The 25,231-nt window shown below is 41.7% G+C and overlaps 1 protein-coding gene across 3 annotated transcripts in view; it reads left to right on the top strand.

Annotated features, from left to right (window-relative positions):
- The first annotated feature begins 1,272 nt into the window (after nt 1–1,272).
- The window catches only part of MARCHF3 (membrane associated ring-CH-type finger 3), a 150,329-nt gene continuing 126,370 nt past the window's right edge, over nt 1,273–25,231 (top strand). For 2 of the 3 annotated variants that reach the window (XM_024757186.1, XM_024757187.1), the window contains exon 1: nt 1,315–1,518. The gene's annotated coding sequence lies outside the window, so the exon portion shown is untranslated. Of the gene's footprint in view, nt 1,519–25,231 lie in introns of all 3 variants that reach the window. The other variant, XM_024757185.1, reaches the window with a different exon arrangement.

Below are 25,231 nucleotides of genomic sequence, written 5' to 3' on the forward strand. Positions count from 1 at the left end.
AGGCACACAGAGACCGCTCCCACGCCCAGTCTACAGTCGAGGGCTTGCTAACATTCTAGGCCTCAGTCTGGAAAGCAACACTCAGCTCCGCTTTTTGACTCTTGATACCCCCAGCTCCCTATGTATGTGTGCTGCAGCCAAGGTAAGGGCTTAAACCCCGGCTGAAGAGCTGATCCGCCGACAAAACGAGCAACAGCGACCGGAACGGCCAGCAAGGACAGAGCCCCCAAAACCTTCCTTCGGGGCCACTCAGCCACGACTGACCCAGCGAGCTCAGGCTGCCCCCAGGCCCGCCACTACGGGCGTCTCTAAGCTAGGCCCAGGGGCTGCCGAAGTGGAGGGTGCGAGGGCGTGCAGAGTGCGACGGCCGGGGCTGGCTCTGCGGTGTTCCAGTCCGCGAAGACGGTCCTGGTCCGTCCGGCAGGCCCCAGGGACAGCGGCAGGGGGAGTCACCGCTGGGGATGCCATCCCGCCGGGCAGCCCGACCGTCCAGCGCCTGTGCCTCCCTTTCGCCCCCGGGCTCTGCGCAAGTGCCCGGGCGCCTTGAGTCGGGAAGGGAGCCTAGGCGTCTGTCTGGTAAGTCTCCGCTGCCGGTAGTGTGAAGGGCAGGGGTGAGGAGGGATGTGTCGCGAACCTTCCGGGGGTGCGGGCGGAATTGGAGTTTTGTTTCGGAGATAACAACCAAACCGCAATCAGAGCCTTTTCAGGGAGCCCGCAGCTCCCAGTTCCGGGCCCTAGCCTCCACTGGCGGCTGGGTGATCCGGCCCGGGACCCACCCTCTTTGGGTCTCAGTTTCCTCCGACTGCTGGGCCTCGTTTAGAGCCAAGTTCCGCACCATCTGAGGGCGCCAGGGGTGGGCGGTGTCGACCCAGTCTTGGCCCGCGCAGTGCTTGGGCTTCTTGCACCACAGCGCGCCGACACGCGGCGGCTCCGGGCCGCCCCAGACCCACATGGGCCCTCCGGGGCCGCCACTTCCCTTCCGAGGCGTCGGGATCCCGCCGCAGCCGCCCCCACAGCGCCAGCCCAGAGCCCCGGTTCCTCACCTCAGCCAACTTCCCAGCCTTGGGCGCGTCTCTCTGCCAGCCCTCGGCTGCCGGCGATTGGACAGCGGCGGCGGGGCGGAGCCGGGCGCTCGGCACCGCCCACGGCCGCCCCAGGCCCGGGCGCCATCCTGATTGGCTGTGGGCTCCGCCAGTCACGCGTTGAAGAGCGCCCCGCCCATCGGGGAGTGCCCCTACTTGACCCCGCCCCTCATGCCCCCGGCCCCGCCTCCCTTCGGAGCCCGGTTGCTTCAGCCCTGCTGTCCGTCTCATTCACTGAGCAGGTCCGTGAATTGTAAGCGCGCTCCAGGCAGCTGTTGAGCCGGGGCGGCCGCCAGGTTTCTGCTCCCTCCGAGGTGCCTGCCGCAGCCAATGTGCCCCGGTGGGCTAGGGCGAGAGCTGTCGCCGGTTCGGTGCAACTTGGGATTCAGGACCCGCAGCAGGGGCGTCGGTTTGCCATCTGGACTCGTCGACGAGGGTGAGTCGCCGCGCGCAAGGGGAGCGGCCCCTCTCGCGCTGTTCGGCAAATGGGGGACTGGACGCGTCCTGGCGCGCATCGATCTGTCCGTCCGAGCGTGTCGGCTGTGGGGAGGTCAGGGCTGACGGGATTCACTCCTTGCCAGCACCCCCACTCCCGAACTTCTTGTTTCAAAGCGTCCCAACTCAGCCCGGGACGCGGCTCTGCGTTCGCAAGAACTTGGCATGTTGTAATTGCCATCATTAGGTGGGGTCCGGGGACGCGTCCCCTGGCCCTCTGCAGCGGCGACACGCGCGCTAGGGGCGGCCTTCGAGTCCAGTGGCGTGCAGACAGCAATTCCTAGATGGTTGAAGACGGGTTTCTGAAAAATTAACACGCGCCGGCGTCGGTGAGACGAGATAGTCCTGTGTATGTCTGATGCGTAGCCCGAGCCAGCGATCATCGGGCTCCGGGTGCATCTTTAGGGGTCAGAGAACTTTAGGACCAGTCGGGTTCCGTAGCAGGGGCTTCAGAGCTTTGCAATTATTGAAAGGAATTGACAGCGCGGATATTAAACTTTGTAATTACTTTTTATTAGCACTTGAATCCGCATCCCTCATGAGGTGCTCAGACCTCCATATCCACCTGCAAGGTGTGTCCAAAGGACTTCGTTAGGACCGGGGGTAACTGGTGACTGTCCCAGTGCAGGGAGGCCTCAGGGAATCCAAGAAGAGGCCGTGAAAACGACCACCAGGCTGGTCGGTTGGTGTTTGTTTGAGCACCTGTGTGTTTAAGTGATGAAGTTGTGACAGGAACTGACAGCAGAGGATACAAGGTTAAACCTGACACTTTATGTTTGTGACTCTGTCTGGGATACATTTTTTTCTCTCTCTCTCATTGGTAAGGGGTAAAAGGAGCTGTTTTTTTTAGGGCAGTTACATACATGTAGTTTATATTATGTGTGGACTAAATAGAATTGAATGCAATATTTTCTTGTAATTCTTATTTGATGTGAATGAGAGCTTATTGAAAGTACTAGGTAGAGACTTGGCAACAGAATTGGGGAATATTTTGATCTTTGAGGATGTATAAAAACATTGAGATATATAGCTATGCATGCATATGTAGATGTGCCTACATATGTGTGTACTTATATGTGTGTGTATAAAATTGATAAGCGAATGAAATAGAGATATGGAGGGGGAAACAGCCTTGAACTTCCTCTGGGTAGAGAGATGGACCCTCTGTTCTGTGGGGTGTATGATGAGTGTGTATAAGCATGTTTGGATCTTCCTAGTCTGTCTGGGTCAGTGTATGTCCATGAACTTTACGAGCATTCAGTTCAATACCACTCAAAGCAGATTCCCAGTTCCTGTTTTATAGCCCAGCAGCCGCCAGCCGGCCCATCTGTTAAAACATAACATGTACACTTCAGTGCAAGCACTAGGGTGGAACGTGGGTAGGGGGCAACCCTTAGTAGAAACAACATGCTATAAACAAAGCCTGCCTCTCAAGTCCATTTTCATTCAGAATTCAGTCTGAACGTGTGATTTTTGGTGAGGGAGAAAACGAGTGTTTGATTCTTCAGAAATGGCAAACTGTATTTTATGAAGTAATTAATAGGCATGGTTTGGGAAGGAGGAGTATATAAGGAGTATATAAGTATATATATATAAGGAGTATATAAGGAAAAAAAAATCCCTCTAGAAAAGAAATGTGGTGCTTGTCACATAACCATGCAACACTGGTTTACTGCTTTGCAGTAGCATTGTATATCAGAAACTGTTTCCTTTTGCTTCTTAAGAGAATGCATTAAAACTGAATTGTTTTGCACCCAAAAAAAAAAATCTTAACAGAAGTAAATAGAGCTTTATTACAGAGGCTATTTAATCTACTAGCTCTAGACTGCCTTGGTAATTCTAATGAAATGTATTTTTAGGAATTTATAACTTGAATATAAATTCATATTCAGCCTAATCACTAGTTGCAATGGATCACAATTTATAGTTTAAAAAATAATAAGAATAAAAGCCTTTATCACAAAACTTCTGATGACTAAAAGGGTATGGGAGGAGTATAACAGCTTATTAATTTCCTGCAGCAAACTGACTGATACTTAAAAAACTATAAATTCCTTTAACAGCATAATTACTTTTGGTGACAAAATAAAGGCAATATTTTTGAGAAGCACAGTTGATATTTTACCCAAGAATTTTATGCTCATAATTATATTTTAATAACTGTGTTTATTATATGTGGGTAGAAAATACTGGAATGGTTCTTAAGAACTCATCACAAGTGTTGTTTTCATTTTTATGGTACTTAAACATTGGGGGAAAATATTCTAATCCCTAATCAGTGTCTTTGCATTTCTGATGGACTATGTAGACACAATAATTCTCCTACCTTGATATGGATCACCTGAGTCAACTGGGTTGCTCCTTAAAAATTCAGTTCATGGGCTGGACTCTAGTCTCCAAGATGAGATTCAGAAATCTGGGGTGGAACTTAGGAATCTGCATCTTTAACATGCACCCACAAGTGATTCTGATGTCAGGGATCCTCTCACCATATTTTGAGAAACGCTGGAATGGTATTTATGATATAAAAGAACAATTACAGTCTGTGAGTTGATTTAACAAAGAATTGTTCCAGAATTTCCAGGTGGCATTTACCAGCCATGTGAAATTTATAGCTAATGTTTTAACTCTCTGTCCTCAACAATGGTACCTTTTGTTCTGTGTTCAGAAGTGTTTTTGGACTCCTTAGCAATCCCCTAACCAGGTTAGCCCCAATTCTAAGGAGGTCTGTCTTGGGAAGCAAGGTAGTTTGAGACCTCACCCCAGCCTGTTCCATTCCCTACTCCAAGTCCAGTGAGTTCCTGGGGTGCTCTGGGGTAACTTTGTCAGTCCTAACTCACATTGTTGGGCATTTCTCCCTGAAAGGTAGAAGAATCCCAGTCCTTGAGAGCCACCTTTTACTCACTAATACTTGGGGGCTAGGACCTCAGCAGGGCTAGTACAGACTTATCTGAGGTCAAGGAGCTCCTTGGGAAGCTGCAGCTGGTCTGCCTGTTGGTCGCGAGAGTGTCTCAGGCCACCTACCCAGAGGCCCAGGGAGTCTCATTTTCAGAAAGTCATCTTAGAAGTATTTTGAGGTGTCCAATTAATCTGATACATAGATTTTCTTAGCATCACAGGGAGAGGGGTTGAGAATTGATTGCCGCCTCTCCTTTCAAATCAGTGTGATTCTGGTGTATTAATTATTGCCAATTAGCTTTTTTATATGTAGTTTGATACTGACCTTCGGATTCTGTTCTCCCATCTCAGACTGGCATAGTTCTCAGTGTAAGACCCCTAGATAAAGTTTTAAAAAGAGAGGATCTGTCAGAAGTTGTTGTCCTTCCCTCTTTCTACCCTCTAGGTACCTAAAAAACAAATAACATCTCTGAGGTCAGAAGTGCCCAGAATATTTACTTCCCTGATGACAAAAGGACCTGTATAGGCTGGGACACTGAACTTAGATTCTTCCAGGCCACTGGATAGTTAGTGGGACTTTTATGGAGGAATTTATGTTCTGAGGAACACTTGGCAAGCATGTTTATAGCAACTTACATTGCTTATCTTAACAATCCTTTGAGTGTGAGGATTTTTTCCCACTTTGTTACAGATGAGCAAACAGCAGCCACAAAAGGATCATAATACAGTCATACCTCAGTATCCTTGGGGGATCGGTTCCAGGACCCCCACCCCTGCAGGTGCTAAAATCCGGGGATACTCAAGCCCCTTATATAAAATTGCGGAGTGCAGTTGGCATTCCATATCTGCAGGTTCCTCATCCGTGGATACCGAGAGCCAACCCCATTTAGATTCTGTCTTTCACATTCAAAGATGACACCACTAACTGAGACGTTGCCCATGTGTTTTGAATTGTTTTTATTTAGCTTCGTGATGAGATGATAGACTCTTGCTTAGTCATTCATATCATCTACAGGTCTTTTTTCACCTCTTAGAATTTTTTTTTTATATTGACTGTGACCTTGGAACAGTTTTCTTTCTAAAGCTAACCACCATATATAATAATTGGTTCAATGATCCTGACCTTAACCATCCAGGCTTGACTTGGAATGGCAAGTAATTCGCAAAAGGTCAAAGAACCCAAAGGGAGCAAAGCCTATATGTAGAATTTGGGGGACTAATATTTTAGACCTGTACTCTTTGCCTATTGAGTCATGTTATGCTGCTAATAATGTCTTTACACTGACAAAAGGAACCTGCTTATATTTTATTTGCCCAGCTTCTGCATGATTGGATGGACCTAGAAAATTTCCAAAGCCTAAGGTATAATCACAGCCCCTGATTATACAATGGTACTGATTTGTGCCCAGTTAAAAAACTACAGTAGAATGCTACTTTTCTGGAAAGTGGGCCACAGGTCATTACAAGCTTCTAAGCAACAATTCTCACTCTTTTTTTTTTTTTTCCTTTTTTTGGCCACGGCATACTTTTGGCAAAATTCTTTGGCAAAAAGAATTTGACAAATTATTTTCAAGTTTTTGGCCCTTCTTTCCATACCCTTATTCCCATTGTGAAATCTACTTATAAAAAATTTATTTTTCAAATCAATCTGCCCTTTTAACAGCTCCTAATACTTAAATTTTAGCCATTTTGACTCTTTCTCCTCTATAATGCCCCCTTAAGCTCCTACATTCACTTTGGTTTTTTGGATCCAATAATACCTTCTACTCATAGAACACTCATTGAGCTATAGAAGTTCTACTCTAGCTTTAACTTTGTGGATTTAACTATAACAATATTAAGAAAAAAGAAGAAGAAGAAGGATAATATTAAAGTCATGTTGTTACATGTATCTTATTAGATATTCCCAACACAGTTTCTATGGGAAATTTAAGATCCAGATGAATGAAGTGACAGATTCACTCATCTGTGTCCTTACAGACGCTTTTCTGATACAAGCTGAGAAATATAACTGAAGACAGCATCCTGGGTTACAGAAGAAAGACAAATATTAAGCTCTGAGAAAAGAACCGGCAAAAAGTGAAGGGTCACGGCTGGGATGGGATGGAGAGAGTGGTGGGAAATAAATACCTCCAGTAAAATGCCAGATAGGGTGGTAAGAAATTTATAGAGGTGCTGATGGTTTGGGGATTCTTGGAGGCATTGATTCTCTTTTATATTGTCTTCACAACCTACTAGCCCTGCTTGCTTTAAATAATTTATTATAGCAGCAGGCCTTCCCCTGGTTAGTTTCTTTCTTTCTTTCTTTCTTTTTTTTAATAACTTTTTCCTTCTCATCTCTGAGTCTAATCAGAGGCATATATAATAGTGTGGCTGCTCTACACTATTTGGAAAATCCATGATCAATATCGCTACATTATAAACCCATGGCTGCTCTGTTGTATTTTTCAGTGTTTTCTTCCCTGCTATATTAACTCAGTATCTATGTTTTAAACAATATTTTATTAATCTTTGCACACTGAGACTTCTGGGCTTATTCTTCTTGGCTGGAACTATCTTTTGAGTAATCCATCATTAGACCACCATTGATCTAATGATGTATTTATTGCTCACTATTGCAGTATTGGCAAGAAAGCCAGTATGATTCTGAAAATTTGATTAAAAAGAAATCAAGTTTTTGCAAGACATAGCCACCTGATTATGTTAGCAGCTGCCAAGTATATTTTATGCTAAAATATACAAACACATTTCAAGTGAACAAAATGGGATCTTTTCAAAAGCTTTTAAAACTTTTTGCTATGAAATAAGTATAACGAGAAGATGTCTTGTAATTAGAAAAATTACAAGTGCACTCCTCACCTCAGCCAAAGGTAGGGTATAGTATTTTTCAGATTATACCCCTAGGCGCTAAAATGGATAGGTTTATCTTTTTGATTGACAATAATAAAAACAGTGGTGATAAGAACTATCTCCTAGTCCTTGAACAATCTTCCAGGTAATCATTACAAATCAAAATGAACAGAAATGAATTATCAAGTAGTAATTGAATACCTATCATAGGTAGCACCTCTTCTCAGCTTAGCTAACTCAAAATGCAGTTCAAGTATTACCACCTTTGGGAACTTTTTCCATGCCCTTCTTTGGCCTAGTTGTATACAGCCAGCAGAGTCCTTACATCCTGTCATCCCCCCCTCCAGACTGGGAGCTCCTTGAGGGCAGGGACCACACCTGTCATCTTGTAGCTTCTCAAGAGACAGTATTCAAGAAATAGTTGCTAGGTGCACTAGGGGCCACAAAGAATTACAGGTGAACACCTGCAAGGCCTTAAAAGGACATGCACAGGACATTCACCAAAAGTCTGCATGGTAGTAATAACTGAATCATAGTCCCAGACTTTCTGCTTTAGCCCTAGTCTTAACACTTCATAAAACTATCATCCATGCCTGCCCCTTCCATGTTCAGAGTCTCTGCTCCATTCCTAACTTGGCTTCTTCTCTCACCGCCTCCCTGCTGTGTCTTCAAGAATGTCTCCAACTCCCCCCCACACCCAGTCTAGGCCATCTCCATGTTCCCATACCTGTTGTCATATCTTGACAAAGCAGCTGATTCATGGACCCCACTTTGAGACTTGGGACAGCTTTACTCTCACATCTTTTGAAGTCTCAGATGGCTTGGTCCCTTTTGCCATCCAGTGTAGGTGATGACCTAGCTTTGGCCTTGGGAGGTTTGGGGGCCTTGGAAGAACTAGATGGTGCTGGGCCTAGAGGCTACTGAATGGGGAAACTTGGTATTTGTTTAAGTAAAGCTTTTTTAAAATAAATAAATAATTCCAGCAGATTTTTATTTCAGAGACTAACTTGTATAATATTTTTCATTGATAGACCACCTTTTGTTCAGGAAGTCTCCCTACATAGTCAGGTTTATGATGTAGTCTGAGGGCTTCGATAAGTACCAGCTCTCACCTCAGAGCTGGGTTACTGAGGTGTTGTACAGCCTACGTGTCCAGGTAGAGTTTATGGATCAGCTGAGTTAAGCATAACTGCCTGAGGTCAGGGCCATTAGTATAGCCCTTTTATGTTAGATCCTAACGAGCTTTAAATGACTGCAAGAGATCAAGGACCCCTATCTTCTGTCTCATCTGGGAGATTAAGCCTCACTTAACATAGGTGCTTTCTTCTCATACCTGCCAAGAAAATATCACTAGAAAATTGACTGATTACATCTAAAAGTTATTTCAATGTTCAAGGCAGCAGAGAAGATGAGCCACCCTAGATTAGGTCATAGACTCAAATACTGGTTTCTTTTGGATCTTGTAAGTCAGGAGCACATGCCCCTGCATATCCTGGGGCTCTGCTTTCCCCTAGGAGCTGGGGCCTGGGAGGACTTGAGGGAGGCTTGGGTGAGGGGTGGAGGCAAACATCTGTGCAACACACAGGTCACCCTTCCCTGAAGTCAGTGGAGGTTCTCCCTGTGGTGCCTGACTCTGGCATTTTCTCAGATCTGCTTTTCAGCATCCCTAATAGCAAATCTTCTTCCTCTTACCCTTTGTGAACATGTTACCCATACAGAGGTTCTCATAGTCGGAAAGTTCTCATCCTTAACCTTCTAAGTTTCCCTAATTTCAACTTCTCTCCTTCATTTAGCCCCACCCTCCAATAATGTTTTCCTTTCTTTGACATTCTCTTTCCCTTCTGTTCAGGTAAGAACTCTACATTATAAAAGCTCTTATAATCAGTGTTACCATTAATCTTTTTCCTGCAGGAGTAACTGCATTTTTGACCATTTTCAAAAAAATTTCCTAGAGCATTCCAGTGTGTCTTTCTGGTGCTAAGAAAAAGATCACAATAATGCAGCTCCTGCTTGCTGGGATATTACATGCTCTGACAGCCTTACACAGTGCAAAAGTGATTAGCCTCACAAAACCTCAGTTTTCACCAACTTTACCCACGCTTGTCAATGACCGCCCCCCACCTGCCTAATCACTCTTACCACCTCCTGCTCACTTTTATATCATTAAGAAACAAGATCGGGACTTCCCTGGTGGTGCAGTGGTTAAGAATCCGCCTGCCAATGCAGGGGACACAGGTTCGAGCCCTGGTCCAGGAAGATCCCACATGCCGCGAAGCACCTAAGCCTGTGCGCCACAACTATTGAGCCTGTGCTCTAGAGCCCTCGAGCTACGACTACTGAGCCTGCGTGCGACAACTACTGAAGCCTGCGTGCCTAGAGCCTGTGCTCCGCAACAAGAGAAGCCACCGCAATGAGAAGCCCGCGCACCTCAGTGAAGAGTAGCCCCTGCTCGCTGCAACTAGAGAAAGCCCATGTACAGCAACGAAGACCCAACGCAGCCAAAAATAAATAAATTAAATTAGTAAGTTAAAAAAACAAAAACAACAAGAAACAAGATCACACATCTCTGTTAGCAATAGACATATTCATTACAACCAAGGAGATGAAGCTTTCTACAAAAGCCAAACCAGGCATACACAGAATAGGGAAAAGAGGGGTAGGGCTACCCTGATTTCTTTAAAAGCAGGACACATGAATTGATGCATCTTTTGTTAAGTTCTTCATTTGCTGTTTTAACAAACCCTGGCCTGTTTCTCTTTTGAGGCTGGGTGATTGCCTTATAGCTAATGTCAACAGTTGTCATTTTTTTTGTTTCCCTTCAGAATTATTGCCAGTGAGTTTCAGTTTCCTCTCCTTCATTTATTTAATTTTTATTTTTGGTGTTTCAGGTTGTTTTTCCTGATCTACTTAAAGTGTATTGTTTCTAACTCCTCCAGATATCTTTCTCCCACTTTCCTGCCCCTGACAGCCTCTCACAGCTAGACACCGTCCTCACATTGAACGAATTTCCATTTTCGCTGCAGATCAGTAGTGAAGACATTAAGTGGAATCCTGATAGTGACCCTTTCAAGAGCTAAGGCACCATTTACGATTCTGTTTTAATTATGATCTCTTAGCAAATTTTCACCAGTTATAATGTTCACCCTATTTTCTAAGTCATGTTTCTCAAATACTATACAAAATTATGAAATCTGTGTGCATTACAGTTTCTGCTCTCCATTATGGACTAAATTTATAATTCTATAATTTTCTTGTAGCAAAAATGCTTATTAGACTGGAATGGTTACTTTGGTTTCAAGCCATACTGCCTTTTTGCTTATTGTGAATCATTAGACGCTTATATAATCTTTCATTTTACTTCATTCCCATCCTCCACCAGCAGCTCCCCAAGCAATAAGCCCACTGCATCCCTTCCCTACACAGTCAGTTATCATCTATGCCTTTTTTCTAAGATGGATTTTTTATTTTACTGGTTCCTAATATTTTCCTAATTTTAAAATAACTCTACATAACTAAAACAAAAACAGGCAGTGTCCTATTATGATCATGGTAGTTCCTCCTTCCTGAAAAGGAATACCTCCTGCCTACAAATCACAATACTGCACCTCCTCTCTGGAGTGCTTCTGCCTGTGCCTGGGATCTGTGCTAGTCCCACGTGTTCTCTGTTGATATTCTTGTAATTAGATAAAGGTTCACAATTGGCAGCCTTATGGGAAAAAAAAGACCAATAAGAGCTGTGCTTTATTTGGGTCTTGGGGGGAAAATAGATGTCCTAGGCAAGTGGGAGATGAAAGTCAAAGTTTTTGAAAGATTAGGAAAGCCCGAGACGGGCCATTTGGTACCAGCTTCACATGCCAAAGGACCATCTTCCTGTTGTGATTTCTAGGGTGTTTTCCCCTTGGGCTTTTCTGGGTGACTATCCCAAATTGACCTACACGGTAAGGATGTATATTATCTCATGAGAGATGCAGGGCAGGCAGCAGGATTGGTTGATTCAGTGACACAATGACAATGATACAGGTTCCTTTCACCTCTGCCACTGTTGTCCTCAGGGACCATTTCACTTAAGACTGGCTCTTCTTTTATGCAAGACGGCTGCAGTAGTGCAGATGTGTCATTGCAAGCGTGACAATATCTACAGCACAGAAGATGGATCCCCCTTCCAGAGGTTCTCCTTTTGAAGGGTATGAAAACATTACCCAGAAGAATCTAAGAAGACCTGCCTTTTCTTCTGTTGATTAGAACAGGATCACATGCCCCATCTCTAAATCATTCACTAGCAAGAGGATCTCCATCATTGCCTGAGGGAGGAAAGAGAAGAATTTGAACAAAATCAGGATTCTGTTAGCAAGGAAGAAATACATGTGTGGAAGTGAGGGGGGCAATAAATGCTGTCAGGCAATTATAATTGTCTACTACACATTGTGATTTGAAAAATAACTGTGAAATTCGCCCTTATGACCGCTTTGTAGTTGGTAGGTACCACTGAATTGCTACACATTTCTGGATACAAAATGACAAGGCTAGGTTGACAAGGAGAGAAAATGCAGGCTAATTAAGGACAGAACTGAGCCAAGATCAATACTTATTCTGATTAGAACCACAATAAGCCCTAATGAATTTGAATGTACTAATTTATGTCTATTTGTCCTCAATAAGAATATGCTCTTTACTGAATAAAAAAGATCCATTTGCTTATTTCTCAATAATTCTATATTTCTGATATATTATTTTACAGTATAGGCCTATTTGAATGTAAAATTTTTTTATTAACTTTATTTACATATCAGAGCATTAACAATAATGATTATTACTGATGATTGCAACTGGTCATTATTTACTGAGTGCCCTTTTATAAATGAGGAATTTAGCATCTAAGAGATGCTAGCGATTCACTTAGGCCACATAGTGGGCAAGCTCAGATTGAGACTCAATTTCATCTGCTCATGTGCCTTCCGTTCCTTGGCTTTCCTTTGCCTTGGAAGACAGTCTCAAGACTCTGTGGCCTGTAGGGCCTTAAGTGATCAGGCCCTGCCCATCGCTGTGACCTCGCCACCTATCCTCTTGCCCTCACTCAGTTTTCCAAGCACACTAGCTTCCTTGCTGTTTGTCTAATAAGCCAGTCTCACTCCCACCTCTGACCCTTTGCATTTGCTGTTCCCTCTGCTTGGATCACACGTCCTCGATTTGAACAACAACCTCTTTTCCATTCTGGGTTCCTCGTCACAGGCACGTCCCAGGACTCTTCCATCTAATCTGTTTAGGGCGCCCACCCAATTACCTGTTTCTGTCCCATTTTTGTTTCCAGTATGGTATTTGAACAATCTTATGTAATTTACCAACTTGTATACTTGTTTTTTTCTGTTCCGTCCACTAGAATGTAAGTTCCATGAGGGCAGAGACCCTGGCTGTATATGTAAAATGAATGAACAATCAAATGAATAAGTTAATGGAGTTAATATTTAGAAGTATTAATCTCTAAGAATCCATTGTCAGTCTTTTATTTCCTACACTAGGAATAAGGTAAGGTAATAATTGTCAATGAGCTGAGTATGCGTGCTGTAGATTTTTTTTCCTGTAAAATTTGAGAACTAAAAAAGCCTGCTTGCTTTCTTTCTCTCTTTGAGGGAAAATAAAATATAGATATCAAAGTTTTTTGGAAAACAAGATAGACTTACTACAATTATTATATAAGAATTCAAGAGCTTAATCCAAGAGGGAAATTTGAGTAATACTCTTAACTCTAGTTTTTATATTGATTATAGTTTTAAGGACGCCAACTCCTTTAATTTCAGGGCATAAACGCTTAAAATAATGAAGGTATACATATAAAGCTAAATTGTAAATTGGGAGAATAATAATTGCATGATAATTTGGAGTGGCAAATTCACTTAAAATAAAATTGTTTTCTCTTACACACAATTTTTCATTTGCACTCAGGTATCTACTAAAATGATTTATTCTTAGAACTGTGTTGTTAATTATTCTGAAGTAATTATGAAGGTGCAAATTGAAAAATAGCTTTACCTCACATATTAATTTGGATGGGATTGACAGAAATGAAACAGAGAGCCTTCTTCCAAAGTCCCTTTTCTTTGGCTTTCAGCTCAGGACCTTCTCGATTAAAGTACGTGCGTTTGTGTGGTTTTTCTTTCCCTGTAGTTGTGTGGGTTGCCATGTCATTTGCTAAATATGTTGTGAGCCATTATTTTCTGGGGCTTGCAGTGTGACTTTACCACTCAACTAAATAAATCATCATTTCAACTTTGACAAGAACTTCACATTTCCCTCCTACCTGCTCATCTTCCCCAGATCTTTCCCCAGGTGACCTCGCAAACTACAGTGTCTGTGCCCAGGATCAGTCTAAATCCACTTGATGCTGTTTTCTGCCTTCTGGTGTTCCACTACCACACAAACCTATTAGAGTCGCTTACTATGAAGTACACTTCTCAGCTACACTCCCCATATCAGATTTCCAAAAGCAGATCTAAATTTTATGGTGAGTAGAATACATCTGCATTTGAGAGTAATTTTTAATCTAGTTCTTTCCATTTGTTTTTGTTTTATATCAGAGACAAGTCAGAAAAAAAAAAAAAGGGAAGAGGATGTTTTGATGCTGTTCCTTCATGTGTATCCTGGCAGGGACCCCTTTCTTCCTCACTTTATAACCTGGGTAGATTTGGGTGTGTGATTGGGTAAGAGGCCATCAGGATCCAGGTGACAATGAGATCAGTAATTAAAGGGCTGGGTCAGCGTATCATTACTACTAAAGTTAGACAGGTGCATGGTCTATATAAGCTCTTGAGAGCCTGTCTTTGATAGGGTAGTTTTCACATACAGTAGATTGGCCTTTTTGTGGCTCAAGAAAGCCTTCTTTCTTTCTTTTTTCTTTCTAAGCTGTGTGGGTGGGAAACAGCATGAGGTTATAGAAAATGTATAGCAAAAGCAGTAGCAATGAGAAAGAATCCATAATGGGTGCACACACATTGCTGGAATATTTCCCAAGGATTTCGGGGGTGGCAGTGAGGCTTCTTTGGCAGAGGCAAAGTAGAACATGTGCTTTCCCATGTGTGAACACTGTGCTTTGAAAGGCCCTTTATGATTCACAAAAGCAGCTGCTTTTGAGCTGGTATAGCCACAGAGTTGGAAATTCACTTAAATAGGTGTATTGCAGACTCCTGACATCTGTTTTGGAGATTTGGTTAAGTGTTGGGAATTTGCTTACTCACTAGTGACATCGAACAAGTATTCCTCATTAGAGTGTTGGATCCTTTGTTCATTTCTTTAGGGTTTGTGGATCAAAGCTAACAAGAAGAGACTTAAAATTTTAAACAGTCGTTTGCTATGTTACATACACACATAAATTTGCAATGATGGCTTTCTTCTTAATTATAAAACTATGGATGACAGTTTTACTTTGCCTAGCAAATCAACTTTCCTGACTTACTTTCAGACATATTTTGTTGTATTATAAGGCCTTCTTGCTCAGTATTTGTAATCTTAATGTGCACTGTTTTTTGGTGAGCTTTAGTTTTACCTAACAAATCCTGTGGCTCTGTCTTTTTGTACACTTCTGTTGCATTTCTGAATGTTAGTTTTTGTCTACTCTTTTATCATCATTAATAAGTTATTTTCACTTTTCCAAGAATTTCAAACCTAAATAATACCAGCAGTGTTGTTGCTTGTCACTTTCAACAAGAATCATTTGTGTCCAGTTCTTCAAACAAGATAAGTAACTAGGACATGATTCTTTTACTTTCTGCTCATTAGTTTTCAATTTATTAGATACTGACATAGTGTGGCATTTTCACATTTTTTTTTAAAAAAGGTGAAAGCTTTGTTTTTAATGGGTTAAAACTATTATTATGTTTCTAAATGACAAAGCAAAAAAAGATTACCACCAAATAAGATTAGTGTGGATATCTTGAACTAGAAATCATTTGAAATGTTTCACAGCTATACCTTGTGCTAAATATAAAAATAATTGTGTTTCCCATGTGTGAGCATTAAAAGACCCAGTTGGAAAGTCACATAGTATAGCAAGTAGGTCACTATTGATGGTAGGACATGAGACAGGAAATGTCACAGCTAAGATTAGAGGCCCAAGCAATATGTCTCGACATGCATACTGCATTGTTCATCCTAAGAAGTGGAAGAACTCAACAGGGTATAACTAACTTTAGCCCAATTTGAAAGTATTAACAAGGATAGCCTTTTAATCTGTCATTCCCATTTGTTTCTAGATAACTCACTTTCCCAGTTGGGCAAAATAATTGAACTGCTTGGGTCTGCACATTAGCAGACCTCTGAATACCAATTAAAATGGTACCCCTCACATTCTAGAAGTATAAATGGGAAGTGATAATCAGCTATATACAGTTATAGGTATAGATTTACCTGGTGGTTGAAATTCCTAACAAGGAGTAAGCAGCCAGTTAAAAGTGAATTCTCTTAAAATCTCATTTATCCTAATATTTAAATGTGAAGTAGTATTATATATGGATATGGGAGAAAAGTACACTTTTAGGGAATCCCGTTGCTTTTTATTTTGGGGGTAATATGAGGAAGATTTAATATTTATATGTGGGAATTTTCACCACAGAAGATACCTAACTTTGCATACATTTGCATATTCTAATTTTAACAAAAAACTAGGAAAAAAAGCACTGCTTTCTTGCATCTGCCCCGTACTTTGTTTGGGGGAGCCAGACCAAGATGGAGCCTTGGATTCTGAGAGAAACCATCCCCTCACGCTAGATTAAGCAATTGAATGCAAGCACAGAGAGCCGGCGGTTATTTGGATGAGCAGATGGAGGCATGCCGAGATGACTGAATTTGAGTCTGTCTTTAGAGCACCGAGAATTCATTCACTTCCAGCACAGAGTCCTTCACAGGAGTACCCCGGCTCATGGATTCCATGTACCCTGCATAGATAGTTTCACTGCTTGAATCTCAGAGGCCTTCCTAGGCTCACCTTTTCAAAGGTCATTAATGCAGATTAAAACACTCCACTTTGAACTAGGATTATTTCATGCAGGTTATAACTTTCAAGAGGTGAGCTGAGTGGTTTGGAGCCTCAATGAAAAGAAAGTATTTTGACAGTGTTTTTTAGTCTTTATTCCTTCTCCAGCTTAAACACAGAGCCTACATTTTTATTCCTGATCCAGGTATGGTATGTTCGAAAGGGTTAGAAGCACAGCTCTCACAGACATCCCTCTGGAATGAAAATTCTGGGAGTGGTTTCCATTTGGCAGGAAGAGGTCTGCTGGCTTCTGATTGAAGCAAACACAAGTGATGCAGCAGTTGGGTCTGGCTGCACCATTGTGTGTGCCAGGTTCTTGCCCACGATGAAGTAAGCTGGTTGTGAGCTATAAAGTTAGCTCATTTTCTTGGCCTCTGTCAGTTGACAGATGTTGGTGGGAACATCCTAGAAAATATTTAGGAGTGCCTGAAATAGATTTGTGCTTTGAAAATCTTTGAAAAAATCCCTTTCTATGGATAAAGAAGATGTGGCACATATATACAATGGAATATTACTCAGCCATAAAAAGAAACAAAATTGAGCTATTTGTAATGAGGTGGATAGACCTAGAGTCTGTCATACAGAGTGAAGTAAGTCAGAAAGAAAAAGACAAATACCGTATGCTAACACATATATATGGAATTTAAGAAAAAAAAATGTCATGAAGAAAAGAAAAAATCCCTTTCTAATTTCAAAAATGTATGAATAACTAATAAATATTTAAATCTTTATGTGCCATGTAGAACTCCTTACCACCCTATGAAAATGGTTATCTAATTTTAGTTACTGCTATGAGTTTTCTCTTTGATGTCAACGTAAGTGACCAGAAGGCCAGATACCCCATTCTTCTTTGACCCTAGTCAGAACCCTGAGCCTGGGTCTGGCTCTGCCTCTAACAAGAGGTGGATATGCAGTAAGTCCCCAGGCTCCTTTCTGAGCCTGATGTTTCTCTTCTAGAAAAGGAACCAAAAAAATGGACCATTTTTATGGACTTGTTCCAGTGTTAATACTCTATGATTATATTCATCTTTCAAGACCGTTTATTTTTCCTTTCTGTAGGGAGAAAGATGTAAAATTTTCTGGTTGGCAACTTTTAATTGTAAGGGCAATGCTCACCAGTTACTGGTTGGCTGTTTGAGTTCCTATTTTGGCTGTTTCTTTTACCTGTGTTATAGGGAAGAGCTCAAATACCATTTGTCTAATCACAAATTCCAAGCAAGATTAACCAAAGTAGGTTTCATACTTTAACACAAGAAGGGCATAAATGGGGGGATGGGGGTGGGTATGGAGGGTCTAGGTTCACAGGAAAATAAAGAGAGGGAATCCAGTATGCAAACATGTAACAGGAACCCAGTCAAGATTCACACAGTTAATAACCTCTGTCCCTTCATATAGGAAATACAATACCAGTGCTTATAAACCTGTGTGCAAGGAAGTAACACAAATAAAAGCTTCATTTATAAGAGCCATCTTGTCACTTTCTAAAAAGCCTACTGAAAAGCATATTACATAATTTTAACTGAGATACATACAACCCTTTATTATCTTAGGCTTTCTGATGATAGTAGATAATGTTGGTGGAATCTCTAAAATATAGAAAACAACTTAGGCTTATTTTTCTTGTTGTCTTTCTTTTTGTCAACAAAACTTTCTTTCTTCAGAAAGAAAGCCTTAATGTTACCTATAGTCTCTACACTATCCTGTCCTCAAATACAGACATAGCCAATCAAGATTAATTTCCTAAGAGTGACTTATCCTTAGCTTTCATGAAAGACTCTGGTTGTGAGAGGAAAGGAATTAGAGGCTTTGTAATCTCCTTCTTGGGAGTTTTCAAAGAACAGAAGAGAAGCTAATTTTCATGGAGGAAATCTGACTGGACAAAATTCCAAAGACTGTCTTTTGGTTCTTCCTTTCTTTTTTCTGGCCACACCACACAGCATGCGGGATCTTAGTTCCCCGACCAGAGATCGAACCGTGTTCCCTGCACTGGAAGCGTGGATTCTTAACCACTGGACCACCAGGGAAGTCCCTGTCTTTCTTTATTTTAAAACCTACCTGTGTTCTTGTAAGTTAGTCCCTTAAGAGTTAAGGGTAACCGGGTCTTGCCACTGTACAAATAATTTCCCCTAGATGTTTATATCTGTCCTTTCAGACTCTTGAAATAGGCTTCGGTCGCTGAACTGGGTTGTCTGGCCCACTGCCTGGTAGATGACTGTTACCACTGGCCACAGAGAACACACTAGACTTCTGGAGCTCCTGCCCCTCAGCATGGCAAATGTAGAAAACCACATTCAAAGAAAATAATCCAGGTGCTAACAGATTCTAAAGTTAGCCCTTCCACATAATAGAATACAATTTGTTTCTTCTTCCCACACAAAATGGAGCTGTCCAGAACAACCATGAGAACACCTGACCCCATCACATACTTCCCACTTGCAGCTGTCAAGGCCTCCAAGTGAAATTTGTGTGTGCTGAATAATTTTGCCTGGAGACACATCACAATCACATGTTCTAATGTTTGTGGAGGCTAAAAACTGCCAGTCCATTTGAGGAGTATGTGAATGTAGGCTAATGGGGAGACAGACACTGGCCGACCTTACCTGGTTCTTCTGGATGAATTCAACCAGGCTCTCTTCTAGGTGACAGCAGGAGAAGACTCACCCAGGCAACCTGCCTTCATTCCTCACTCAGTAGACTTGTAGATGGAGGGTTTTTCCAGAGCTACCAGGAAACATAAGTTTGGGGATTATCTAAGAGTTGTTTGAGCAGTCAATGAGAGTACCTTTCTAGCAGGACGTCCATTAATTTTTAATTTTTGAGCTGGAAATGGCACTGGAGATTATCTAGATCAGGGTTTAGAAAGTGAAATTTCCAAGATAAACCAATGGGGCATGGGAAAAAAGTACTAGAATGTCTCTTCATTTTTTATACTCCAAAACTAAGAAAAATTAAATTTTACTACTATAGATGAATTTGTATTTGTACCCTCCCCTGTTCTTCAAGTCAGGAGGCCCTATATTCTGAGGGAGGAGTAAGTTTCCCTCAACATACAAGCGTTGACAATGATCCCCTCACCTGTGTACAGCATGTTGCACTGTATTTGTATGTGTCCAATTAAGTTAATCTGCGGAATATTATTAGTTTCAATTAAACTAGCTTTCAACAATAACAATAACCACCCCCCCCAAAAAAAACAACAGGGCAAGTAGCTTAAAAAGATTCTGGCAAAAACAAAATATGGATTAAAGATATCACTAATTGTGAAAGCAATCACAAGGGAGCAACATGAGGATGGAAGAGCTGACACTTCATTCTAGGACAGGCTCTTTGTTAGCTGTGTTGAGTTAAAAACAACGGTACAATCAGTTCTGATCAGAAATCAACCCTCAGATCTCAAAATTATCAAGACAAATAACTGAAATACAGACTTACATCTACTGTCATTAAGAATGAATACTTTAGAAGGAGGTGTATACTTTGCCTTGAGAAATTTCCTAATGATAATATGAAGGTACCATGATTAGCAAAACATGGAGGATAACCTCTGCAACTGTTTTTTAACCAATGTTTAAATTCACCTACTAATCTTTATGAAATTTCATCAAACTAAAAGGTGGTTTGAACCTCTTTTGACGTTTTTTACTTGTACCCAAAAGTTAAAAAGCTACATATCTTTAGGAAACACTTGTTCTTCCTCCTAATATAAGACCAGATAAGATATGTTAAAAATAATCTATCTAAAATGAGTTTCTTTGTTAAAATGCTGCTGAAAGTATTATTGAAGATACTGCTGAAATCGTGAAGAAGCAAATACCATATTAGAACAAGTTATGGGGAGCAAAAGACTTGTTCTACATTGGTAAGATGTTAGATCTAACCTATTGTATTTGTTCATTTCTCTTTTACCGATGAAATATACTAAGTGCTTCTTTTTGGTGAGCCACCACTAGATGAGATTTATTCATAATCTTAATGAAAATGTTTTATGAAAAAACCTAAGTAGCATTTCCTCTTAAAACGGCAGCTGTTCCTTAGAGAAGGATTGTAGGGTAAGGTTACAAGAGAGAAATTCATTCACTGTATCATTCATAAGCAAGCTAGTGCGGCCAAGTTGTTGAAGCCAGAGGAACACAAAATGCTGCAGGATGCTACTTTGTAGTTAATTTTATAAAAACAAACCTTTAATACACCATATAGCAGAAGCCATACGATATTTTGTATAACGTTAAGAAGGGACCATGAAACCTCACAGAGGTTTGCTGGTTATCTTGTTGAAAAATACTTGAGATGTCAAACTTACCGATAAGTTATATTCATTTTTCTTTGTGTGAAAAGGAAATGGTTTCACATTTTGTTGACCACTTCTGTGATAATAAGCAGCTTCAGTAGTATGCTACTTAGAGGTCATTTTTTTAAAAAAGCATAATTAGGGTTTACCTGGTGGCACAGTGGTTAAGAATCCGCCTGCCAATGCAGGGGACACGGGTTCAATCCCTGGTCTGGGAAGATCCCACATGCCGCGGAACAACTAAGCCCGTGCACCACAACTACCGAAGCTCACGTGCCTACAGCCCATGCTCCACAGCAAGAGAAGCCACCACAATGAGAAGCCGGTGCACCGCAACAAACAGTAGCCCCCGCTCACCACAACTAGAGAAATCCCGTGTGCAGCAACGAAGACCCAATACAGCCATAAATAAATAAATAAATAAATAAATTTTTAAAAAATAAAAATTAAAAAATTAAAAACATAATTAATTTGTCCTCTCAAAATAAAGGTATCATTTTAAGACTAAGTAAGAAAATAACTAAATTTTAAAGAAACTCTTATTATAGAGAGAATATTGTAAAAACAGAGTTTGGAAATGTTTATGTTGTATGTGATTTTATTGCTTAAAATTATGACAGCCATTAAAACCCACCTATGTAAAATAAATTGAACTTAAAATTAGACCTTCAAATTAACACATCACAAATAATTAAATCTAGATTTTCAACACGAAGTATGTTCAGTCACATTACTCTCGATAAAATGACAACTGTTCAGTAAGATGAAAAGGGTTTTTTTACTCTTAGATGTAGTTAAAGAAAATATTTAAAGTATTGCTTATTTCGTATTTACCTTGTACATTTGTCATTTTGATGTTTGTTTTATAATGGACCTAATATAGTACATGGGTACATATCTAGTACGTGAGCATGGTGTGCACGTTCAAAAGCTTTTTAGTGTTGGAATTCATGATTCAGTAATTTTGGAAACAACTGCTCTAGGCTAAAGATTTTTAAACTTTTGGGGGCAGAGAACAGTCACAGAGTCTTTGAAACAATAAAAGATACATACCCTCTTCTCAGAAAAATTATACACATACTCTGCCAAATAAAATTTTGCCCAGAATTTCGGGGCAATCACATGCCCACTGATGGTTACTGTCATAGACTCCATTCAACCCCCTGGATAAGGACATGAATGACCTAAGGAGTTATGCGACTTATGCATGGTCACACAGTGACATAATCTGACCTTTCAATCAAGACTTCCTGAGCATATGTCATTCTAGGCTTTGGTCTGGTTGCTGAGGATGCAAACAGTAGGATGGAACTCTAGTTGGGCTCCCAAGGAATTCACAAGTTCACTGGTGACTCCAATATGCAACAAATAATCCAAATACAATTTATGTCTAGGAGAAACTTGTTTGGCATTAAATGACACCAGCTGTGTGAGGGCATTATGCTGAACTCCATAGGAAACGCAGAGATGGGCAAGACAACCGTTGCAGGGAATCAAGTCCCAATTACTTGCTCCAGCTTCCAATCCTTTTTCTAATGCACCTTTTATACTGCTGAACCCGGTGATGCTACTCTGGGGTTTTGCAGCTTCGTGCTCTAAATGATGATGTACAAGTAAAGAGGTGAGGCAGCGGGTCACACGCCTTCCTATTTCTAAGCAACCGAAAGCTCTCTTTTTGGGTTTATGTGCACTAAAATGCACTTCTTTGCCTGTGCCATGGAGAAACGAACTCTTAGATAAATTGGCAAATGGAAGAAAACAGGGAGTAATAAAGGAAGTATGGAATTTTATAAGCTTCATGATCTCCTTCCCCAAAGCCCTGAATCTATGTGATAAGGTGGTAGAACAAATTCCTGCCGAGTCTGAAGTTATTCCTATAAAAAAGGTAATGATAGGAATAAAGTAGGTGTAATTTTTTTTCTGCCTGGGTCATTAGTTAGTAATATTCTTGAAGGTGATATATAGAGTTTTTCCTACAAACATTGTGCTCTGTGTAGGGGACTAAAAATAAACAGAGCTGCACAGGGAAGTAGGCAAGCATTATTGATCGCTGTCAGGCCAATTCCACTTTCATGTTTGCAAAAGGCACATCCCAGTGTTGCAAACCTATTTATAGGGAACAGTTCATTCATTGCGGTATATGGATGATAGAAACAAGGTGAATTGTCAGGTAAATTTTGGTTTACATTGTGAAATTGAACTAGAAGGGATCTCCTTTGGAATTAGTGAAGAGGGATCATCCCCTGTGTTCCTGTGGAACAAAGGAAAGAACCGTGGAGTCCAGTGTCTGGAGCTCCCAACCTAAGTGGGGCCTCCGGTTGGAGTTCGTCCCCTGGCTGCACCCAGCCTCCCTCAGCCGCAGCCCCCCACCTCCCCATCCTGGGAGCAGGGGCTAAAAGCAAAGAGGGTGCCTCCCAGACCCCTCCTGCCCTTCAGTCCTTCTAGCGAGCTCTATTCCCCACTGGTATTGACCATGCTTTTGTGCACCTGTGTATGCACGTGTGGTCGTGTGCACTCATGTATACCTGTGCATGAATGGAATGTTTTGTGGGATCCTCTTTTGACATTTGGTTCTCCATTCATTTTTGGTAAATTTTTGTAATTTTTTTTCTCTCCACTCGTTTCCTACCAGAGTTATTTACTCCTCTAATACCCCCAAACCCTTATTTTTCCAGTTTCCTTCCACCCCGCTCACCAAGCTTCCACCCTTGGGCTTCTTCTTTTCTTTTTTTTACAACTGTCAGTTCAATTCAACAAGCATTGAGTGAGTGCTGGGCATCTTTGAGGCTGGAGGCTAAAGAGACAAACAAGACAGAATCTTCATCCTCAAGCTGCTCAGTCCAGTAGCACATGTGGTCTATGCTCTGCCCTCTTCCCTCTGCTCTAGTTATTGATCGCACCCTCCAGGCAGAGTTTCCTGCCAGCATACTACACTGTAGTAAGAGCAAAGCATTGGCTCAGTAAAAATGAATTCCGTCTTAAACCCCCAGTAACCTCTGATTTGTGAAAAGAACTGGGCTTGTAGCAAGGGGCTCAACCGGCTCAAAATGTGATATAAGAAGGGGTTGAATTCTGTGTGTTAAAAATGCCTAAGGGGGCTTCCCTGGTGGCGCAGTGGTTGAGAGTCTGCCTGCTGATGCAGGGGACACGGGTTTGTGCCCTGGTCCGGGAAGACCCCACATGCCACGGAGCGGCTGGGCCCGTGAGCCATGGCCGCTGAGCCTGCGCGTCCAGAGCCTGTGCTCCGCAACGGGGGAGGCCACAACAGTGAGAGGCCTGCGTACCGCAAAAAAAAAAAAAATGCCTAAGGGACACTAATGAGCCTGACCACCTTCTAGACCTCTGCAGTGATGTTGTTTCATCTGAAGGCATGGCTGTCCAGGCTCTGGGAAATGGCCTGGTGACAGCTTTCACTCTGATATGGTGGTCTTAGTGCTAATGCAACACTGGACTGCTAAAATAACTAACCATTTTAAAATCAGTACCAAAAACAGACAAGCAAACCGAGCCTGACTAAGCATGGTAACAGTTTACTCCAGTTTGAGGCTGGTAAAATTGCTTTCCATCATCTCTGTGTCCATCTCTTCCCTTTAGATCTTTTATAAGATCCTCTGCCCATCCAAATACAACATCAGTTTATTTTCAATGAAAGAGACACCAAGAATAGTGACAGGCAGTACATCTTTCACAGTCACAAAACTATGCCAGTTGTATATAGGCCAGACTTCAAACAAATGGTAGGGAAGGAACTTGAAAACTAATAAACATTTTAAATATAACCCTCGTCTCTATTCCTCAGTCTTCTGATAATCACCAGACAAATGCTATCAGGGCTCAGATAATGTGAGCTCTTTACCCTTCAAGGCCTTACTGTGTGGCTGGAATTCTTAACTGGTTTCATCACTCATGACAGGGTTAACATCTTTCTGGTGGCTGGGTATTGTTCCCAGCTTCATTCTTGAAATCCTTTTGCGCCCTGTCACTCTTCACTAAGTGTACTCAATTCTTCCTTGGTCTACCTCTGTTTCTCATTCCATACCCTCTGGAATATGTCACTATGTGTAGTGTCCATTCTGTAGTGTCTGAGTGGCATGCATCCACATGATTACAGCTGTCTTCCTGGAACCTTATATACAGTAATTCATTCTTGCCTTTTTCAAAGAGGAGTGATGCTTTGAGGTCACTGGCACTGCCAAATCCAAATTATTCCTCATCCTCCTGCATGTTAGATCACTTCCCAGCATTCTAGACTAATAAAAGTTGCTGGGACCAAATTCACCACCATTTCCTTGCATGTTATGGGCACCCTGATCACTGGCTGTTGCGTGGCAAATAGATTGTACATGGACAAAAGGGGAAGCAAGGCAACCAATTAGGAGATTACTGTAGTAATTCAGATGGCTTGAGTAAGGTGACAGCATTGAGGCTGGCGAGAAGTGTCTAATTTCAAGGTGGCAGAACACACAGGACTTGAACTGAATATGTGGGAAGAGGAATGGAATGGAAGCATGACGCCTCCTAAGTTTGGGGGAGAAGGAAGTTAATGAGGGAGGTGTGCTAAGGGGCACGGGAATAGAGATAGCCCAAAGCTGGTTA

Source organism: Neophocaena asiaeorientalis, unplaced genomic scaffold (genome assembly GCF_003031525.2).
Source record: "Neophocaena asiaeorientalis asiaeorientalis breed wild unplaced genomic scaffold, Neophocaena_asiaeorientalis_V1.1 scaffold149, whole genome shotgun sequence".
Classification (NCBI taxonomy): Eukaryota; Metazoa; Chordata; class Mammalia; order Artiodactyla; family Phocoenidae; genus Neophocaena; species Neophocaena asiaeorientalis.